Below are 9036 nucleotides of genomic sequence, written 5' to 3' on the forward strand. Positions count from 1 at the left end.
TGTTAATATATATGCAAAAAGCTACAAAAACATGCTCAGTAGCAAAATGTTTAAACCTAAACCCGGTTTAGTGGCAATGGACAAACGCCAAAGACATAAAACACAAATTCACAATCAAGAAACATAGAACAGCACAAAACTCTACAAAGAGTGCATAAATACGATATATATAAATAATTGGTATGTTTATCAAGAATTGTTAGGTACCGCCTTGGAACGGTCAGTAAAATGTAAATTTGTGTAATTATTTCCATAAGAATATCATCATCCGTACATATATTGGTGCCAATATTAAAATGTATCCTTCTGGCCGCCATCTTTGCGGCCATCTTGATTATCGCGTTCACCAAATGTATTCATAGGCTCATGAGATTATTGCATCAGGGGATCTAAGGCTATAGAAATAATCGTATATTTTATATAAACCACTATGCAAGGTTCCCGACCTCCATTGTCGTACTTGATGATACGAAATATTTGATTCCAGCAAAAACATTAAAAAACCGTCCTACGTTTATTGCTATGTATCTAGTCTATGCATTGGCAAAATGTAGAAAGAGTTTGTAGTGCGCTTTCAAAGCCTCTAAGTTGATGTTGAGAGGCATGATTAACCGTCGTAAGTGGGATTGTCCATGTCGCCATCTGTTGATACATCCGTATTATCTTGGCATTTGTCTTGAGCCTTACAATACTTAGCTACGCCCGATAGAGAAGTGTCAGGGTCCACGGCATTTTCGCTCGTCTGATTCGTATGTGCGCTAAGCCTTTCGACGGAAACACTTTCTAAAATCCAATTATAGTGAGCTTTGAAAATCAGCGTTGTAACAAAAAGAGAAAAGTTTAAGATACGTTTCCAATTTTCCAGTTCCTTTTTAAATAGAGCAATTACCAACAATTAATCAATTTAAACCACTTAATGAGGATAAACGAATTATAAAAACGTTTTTATTAATACAGGTTTATGACATCCCCACCCCTGCCTCCCGAAAATTGTATCTAAAAGCCGAGAATTATACGTGAATGTACGTGAAGTAAGCGACCTCTTGGCTAGACGTAAGCAGCTAAGATTAGTACCATCGGCAAAACAACATTTTTTCTTGAATACAAAAACATAAATATATATAGACGTTAAGTAGCGATACATGTCAGTTTTGCTCATATCGCTTGCTATTAGTTTATCTTTAATACTGCGCATTACTGCAGCGGACAGGTGATATAGCGGACGCTCTCGACTACATTTGTTTTATATATTATATATTTAAAGATAGCCTTGAATAGAATTTCTGCAGCAGTAGAGATAGCTGTAGTAGAATTATCAGATCGAGCAGCAGAAGTACCTGTAATAATGGAAGTTGAAGAACAAGTTGTTCCTGTTGTTTTTGTATTTGTTGCTGTTGCTGTTCTTTTTGTTATTAGTGTTATTTATATTGCAGTTGTGATAGTAGTAGTAGTAGTAGTAGTAGTAGTAGTAGTAGTAGTAGTAGTAGTAGTTGTAGTAGTAGTAGTAGTAGTAGTAGTAGTAGTAGTAGTAGTAGTAGTAGTAGTAGTAGTAGTAGTAGTAGTAGTAGTAGTAGTAGTAGTAGTAGTAGTAGTAGTAGTAGTAGTAGTAGTAGTAGTAGTAGTAGTAGTAGTAGTAGTAGTAGTAGTAGAAGTAGTAGTAGTAGTAGTAGTAGTAATAGTACTAGTAGTGGTAGTGGTAGTTGTAGTGGTAATAATAATAGTAGTAGTAAAAGGGTTATGAGGAGGAGGAGGAGGAGGAGCGACAGCGGTAGCGGTAGTGGTAGCAGTAGCAGTAGTAGTAGTAGTAGTAGTAGTAGTAGTAGTAGTAGTAGTAGTAGTAGTAGTAGTAGTAGTAGTAGTAGTAGTAGTAGTTGTAGTAGTAGTAGTAGTAGTAGTAGTAGTAGTAGTAGTAGTAGTAGTAGTAGTAGTAGTGGTAGTAGTAATAGTAGTAGTAGTAGTAGTAGTAGTAGTAGTAGTAGTAGTAGTAGTAGTAGTAGTAGTAGTAGTAGTAGTAGTAGTAGTAGTAGTAAAAGGGTTATGAGGAGGAGGAGGAGGAGGAGCGACAGCGGTAGCGGTAGCGGTAGCAGTAGCAGTAGTAATGGTAGTGGTATAAGTAGTTGTTATAATAAAATATTACTTCTGTTAGGAATCAGGCTGTTATAAAATAGCCCTTTAAATGTACTTGTGTTTTCGTTTGTTTCTATGGCTATACTATATAACTTTATTTGATTACAAGTTTCAGGCATTTAGGGAAGTTCCATGTATTTAAACGACATTTTCACTCAGGAAAGACAGTTAATGTTTATCCGACTTTCATCAAATAATGTTCACTTTTTGGACTCGATGCTAAGCAATTATAAACATTATACAGTATGTGACAGAATATTTATAGTCTAACAGGTATTTGTCTTTATAGTACCATATATGTTAAGATTATTTTAGTTTACCATTACATATTGATTGTGATCGAGTTATTGGTATTCAATTACAAATTTCATCGGGACAATACATTTTTATTATACTGGTACAAATATATATTTCAAATGATTTTACTACAAGTATGAATCAATCATTCGAATGCAATGTATGATGAGTACGTTTAAACATTGTATGATTGTTCAACTATATAAATATTTAACAATAGGAATAAAACGATTGCTTATTTTCTTAATGCAGCAATGTGTGTGTTACTTACAGACTAAACAACTGGGATGTACCAACACATTTGTCTAATATGACGGACATTATATATATTTGTTGAAGTACATTTTTTGCAGCATGAAATGATTTTGTTTATGGTAGATTGTGATATTGCAGATGATTGTTGCTTATATATACGCACATACCTATATTATGTTACATTCACTTATATTAAGAGATATTCAGATATAGTTGTAGAATTGATGAGCGAGAAAAATTGTATCACCAGGAAAAGGTCCACCCAAAGCAAATTGAACGTTATACGTATTTATCTCAATAATCTGACAAAAAGAGCACACGATGAACTGGGACGGGCTGTTAGACACCGTGATGATAATGGTGACGAGTACGTTCACTACAAGTTGAACAAAACTCGATTAAGGATGATTCAGAGGCGTGTAATTACGAAGCCTTGACAACAACTTGGAAATAACTTCTGCAACAGGTTGTGTGCGCTTTTTGAAAACCTTCAAATCAAGGAAATATCATACTTGATCAAAGCTTGGACATACCATGAAAAACGGAGAGAATATGTTTTTAAGCAGTGAAGATATTGTGGAGCATTGGGGATTGTACTTTCCGTCCTTTTATTTACGAACCGAATCCAAAGACTTCGAGGGTCCTTATATGTATATGCGTGTGTTGTGCTTTGACAGTCGTTAAGCATTTGACTGCTTATAGCACGATGAATTACTTTATAAACTTTTAAATTTGAAGGGAGATAACAATTGACCGGTCACAACTGGTATTGACAACAATATAGGTATTAGTTGCCTTGAGGATCATGCTTATCAATGCTTAGATCAATCTGCGCTAGCAAAGTCTTCGGTCGGCGGAACTTCCGGCTCTACAGGGGACCCATCAAAGGGGTAAGAATTTTCAAATTATGTACATTCTGTACAATGATGGCCTCACTGAAATACTAGAGGGCAATTGAAACAGTATTGTTTTGCAAAAAAAAATATCCAAAATTTCCAATCATATTTAAGACAATTATAACAATGTAGTAGATTTGTTTTATCCTAGGTACATCCTTTTTGTTCACCTATATTACAAAATACTTTATTTGTTAATGTCTTACCCCATATAGCGTGAATAAATTGGACACTATTTGATAGTAGTTACATTTTGATTTAAAACAGTTTCAATGCTTACCAAATGTTCTGTTTGCTGTATATATTTCCATTATTATTTTTTGTAATGTGTTGTTATGTGTTGTTTCGCATATATAAAACATCATTTGTACTATTTATATAACATCTATGTCATTGTTAATTTGTATTCACACAAATCATCTTGCTAAAATATTTCACTGATAACATTTGTAAGTCTTTGTGCATTCGTCCCATTTCCTATGACTGCATTCTTTATTTTTAGAGGATCATTTGTATGTGATATTTTTGGGTTATTATTATTCTACATTATACAAGCTATGCCGTACGGCAGCATACTTCACGCTCATATACCTTTATTTTATTGTATTTTAACAAATCACTGACAATTATCATCTTATTTCCCAATTCCGACCAGTTCCCTCTTATCGATACATTATAAGAAACATTTATGTGCGCCATACTTTTGTAATATTTGAAATACATATCCAGTAAATGAACACTGATAATGAAGTTTTTATAATGATTAGAAATACTCTTATACCATTGTTATAAGATACCCGATACTCCGTCTTTGTCCCAAGCTTTGATCGGCATCTGTAAAGAAAGTGTGTTTAACAATCTGCTACAAATATTTATGTGATGAAATACAAATACTTCAGTAAAAATACTGGTCACGCAAGATGACGCTGGCAACGACGTCCAAAATAATAAAATGATGCAATGGAATATGTGTTAGTCCCCGTTGCCTTCTTATTGCAAGAAACACAAGGACAGCCATCACAACAGCAACTATTGTTCCGGATGAAGTAATAGAATAGGTCAACACCATATCGGTAGGACTTGTCATCTCTTAAAATAAAAATAATAATAAATAAATAAACATGTCTATTATGTTTGATTGATATCGGTGTTCTAATGGTATTACCTTTGTGTACATGTTTTGTTAGTGCGTTTGATTCAGTAGTAGTATTGTATAATTCATCATTCACCATTTATTTCATAGTTTTGTTCCATTGACAACGTTATTTTTCTGATAAATTCCATAGAGATCTGCATAGGGATTGTAAGTCACACTCTACTACATTGTAATAACGTGTGTTAGTTTATTGACTGCTTTTTTGTATTCATTGTAGAGTCAGTGTTGACAATGATATATTGAATTTGACAAGCCAACAAGTTAGCCGGAGTCTTCCCTTTCAATATAAGCAATGTCTATGGGCTTCAGAACTGACTGAAACTAGTCAAAGATATTCTAGGGACAGATTACTTTGGATTCAGGAGCCGATTTCGGCGCAGTGTTCTTTATATAATCTACTTTAGCATTTTCAATCGATGGGAGTGGATAAGGCAGCAAAGGAAATTTGAGCGGCTCGAACGTTTGAGATCTTGAAAATATTTAGAAACACTAAATTGTTTCTCATTGGCCGACATAAAATATATATTGTGTCGTTTTTAAACTTTTGTCTTTCAATACTCCCGAGCTAGATTCAACTCCACCCTGCATGCTGTTTAATATCTCATCGTGGCTCTTTGTAGCAGAGTAAATATTGTCATGTTTCTCACTCAAAATTGACGGCTTTGTTAAACGGTCATAACTATTAAAAACTGACTTTTTTTCTCACTCTTTGGATTATAGATAATAGTACCGGGTACACATTTTAATTGCGATTGAAATGATAAACAACTATGTCGTGCATGGTTTATACACATTTAAAAAACAACAACAATATTTTATTTCCAAAATCCAAGCCAATTTTCTTTTTTTGTCAGTTATAAGGGTGACAATTTTACTATATATTGGTCTATGTGATTAATTTTGCTAGCAATTATAGATAAATGTTGAGGATTAGGTTGAGTAATTATTTTAAACCCAATTAATGTCCTGTTTTGCTGCATATGTATATGGGTCTGTTGTCTGTTAGTGTTGTTTTGTACGCTGTGTAAATCTCGTTAAGTATCTCATGGGCTTTAGCCTTGTGTCCTTTAACAGGTTATTCGTAATAGCTACTAGGCTTGTCCACATGGTTGGCATTGTTATTATCAGTAGTTATGAATAGAGGATGATAACAAAGTTTATCAATTTAAGTAAAAGCATTTATTAAGGTTTATATCGACAGTCTTGATGGCAAAAAATCGAAAACCTTTAATTCAATATTGCAAGTATTATCAAATATTCATGTACAGCTTAACTAAACCCCTAATTTAAAGATACCGTAACATGTTCTGCTGTCATTCGCTAAAGTAAAGCCGCTTGTACAGGAGCACATGAATGAACCTTGTGTGTTGGTACATGTGTGGTTGCATCTCGCTGTGCCAGAACTACACTCGTCTATATCTGGAACAAAGATAATGAATATAGTGTGTACTTGTAAGAGGGTATATATGTAATCTTTCTGGTACTCTAGCAAACATTGTACATGTAATTGTATGTTAGGTTGAACAATGGTGTTGATTAATTTTCTATAATTAGTTAACCATTACCCGTGTGCCGACTTTCAGTCAATTCAAATTGAAAAGGCAAGTAATAGGTTATCGGCTACCTTGGGTTTTCGGAATATTGAAATCCTAAGGAAATCAGTGACCAAATATTTGCCCAACCATGGAGTGCTTTCATTGGAAACTTTATACGTTCGCTTTACTGGGCTATTGCAGAATACAATTCATGGCAAGTATTGCAAACGCTCACTTCAGTCTAAACGGGCAATACAATGTTTAGGACATCCAATCAAAACCTGTTTGATTTTTATATGAGAGGCGTAAACGCGAGTTTTTTGCTTTCCCCAAGCTTCCTTTAATGAGTTAGAAATGCCTTGTACTAGCCGTCCCATTAATAACTTTCGGAGCGTTTGGTTTTCAAGTGTGAATGAAATAATATGTAAACGTGCTAAGGACATTTTATGCTCCTTTTACCTGTCAGTTTTTAGCATTTTAATTTTCAAAATATAATACTTAGACTAAGCTTAGCTGGCAGTTGTAGTTAAAATGTTATCTGAACAAGTTTGTCATACTAATTAAGAACAAACCTAGACATGTTCTGCTATCGCTTGTTAAAGTATAGCCGTTTCCACAGGAGCACTTGAATGAACCCTGTGTGTTTGTACACGTTTGATTACATCTCGCTGTTCCGAAACTACACTCGTCAATGTCTGTAATGCAAAGTACAAATATAGTAAGATCAAGTGGATAGAAGTAGAGAAATAATTAACATTTTATGGTGATGTTACCCGAGCAGTCATGGCTTTTGAATATTCCCTTTAATCTGTTTTTGCATATATATTACACATAACCGAACCACCAAGTTCAATTTCACTTTATTGCTAGAGCGTTTGAAGTCTATTCTAGTGCTTTCGCAATAATGGGTGTTTAACCAATCCTTAGTGAATAATCCTAATTGTGTATAATCACTCATAGAGTGTGGATGTTTCCTTTACCATTGGTAGCGGTCTTTATTCAAATGACATTTTCTCATTATTTTCAGTCAATCATATCTCAAACATAACGGCCGGGTTGAAACCGTGAGATAACAAGATCAATACAGTGGTTTGATTTTTAATTCTATTACAGGAGAACTCCTCGCTTGGCTAAGGTCCGAAAAAAATAGATTAAATAAATAAATGTATTTTCTTACATTGCAATCAAGAAGCCTAATGTATTACAAATTAAATAGGAGGAAATATACACTCGTTTGAATCAAACTTCGGTATCGGGAATCTCTTAATAATGATTCATCGTTTATTGCTTTTTCAACGATTTGGGTACGATATTGCTTTATTACGAGTGGAATGGAAGAAAAGAATAGCTAATATATGTCGCCTTTATTTTTAATAATGTTTTCTTTATTTGTTTCCAGTTTTAGTACAATTATGATTTTATTATGAAAGTCTATGATCAGACAGTTTTAAACCTTTTTTTATAAGGCAAACTGTGTGTGATGTACACAGTTTCAAACAATGACTGCATCGTGTCTTTGAAACGATTTTCATTATGTGCTCTGAATTAAATTCATCCGTATTATTATTATTATTATTATTATTATTATTATTATTATTATAATTATTATTATCATTATTATTATTATTATTATTATTATTATTATTATTATTATTATTATTATTATTATTATTATTACTATTATTATTATTATTATTATTATAAAGTTTTCTCAAGTTAATGCATACTTTGATAAAATTTACCTTTACGTTTGTACTTTAATTAGGATTGTTGGGATAATAGTAAGGTTTTTGTACGTAAACTGGTTTAAATCCTCAGTAAATATACATTTTACTGACCGTTGCAAGGCGGTACCTAACAATCCTTGATAAACATACCTAGTTGTGTAATATAGCATTTATGCACTGTGCTGTTTTGTGCTGTTCTTCCATGTTTCTTGTTTGTGATTTTTTTTTGGTTCTATGTCTTTTGAGTTTACCATGTGCCATTAAACCGGGTGTATGTTTAAACGTTTTGCTGCAGAGCTTGTTTTCTGTAGTTTTTCACGTAAGTATGGAATTCAGCGAAAATATTATGTTTTGCCCTGAAACGTGTAGGAATTATATCAGATATGTTATATGTGAAATTTATATTTTCTGTTCAATGCTTTTTTATTGATAACCAAAGTTTTGGATTAACCCTCGTATATGCGTAAATTGTCAATTATTGATAATTGTTGCATATACTATTCAGTACTCGTGCGTAAACCCCCATTGGGCTTTAATTTCGCTGGCTGTTCCAAAGCAATAACCCAACATCTGTTTATAACTATATTTTGATAAAAATATATATCTATGTTGTTGTGTAGGTTGTGTGTTTCTCGTTCAGTTTTGGTCTGGACTTAGCCGCTAATCTTTAAACACGGGAATCGACATAAGTTGGCCAGTAAGGTTGTCCTATTGTTTTCATTGTAGTATAATAAGTTAACTATAACTCATAAAACTGTGGTGAAAATAGGATGTTAAAGCTATACTCACACAGATTGAAACTTTTTTTATTTTATTTTTTGTCCTGGAACGAGCCAATTTATGCAAAAAATGCATGTAAACCAGCTATATAAGACTCCTGACCAAAAATAGATCGCACATTACTTTTCGAACGGAAATAATAAATCTGCGATCTGATCTTTTGTCAGCAGCAGTCTTTTATCACTAATTTGCAGACATTTACGCAAACAGTTGCTCATTCCAAGACAAAAACATTAAGCAAATCGGTGAGAGTGCAGCTTTAA

This window comes from Mya arenaria, chromosome 5 (genome assembly GCF_026914265.1).
Source record: "Mya arenaria isolate MELC-2E11 chromosome 5, ASM2691426v1".
Classification (NCBI taxonomy): Eukaryota; Metazoa; Mollusca; class Bivalvia; order Myida; family Myidae; genus Mya; species Mya arenaria.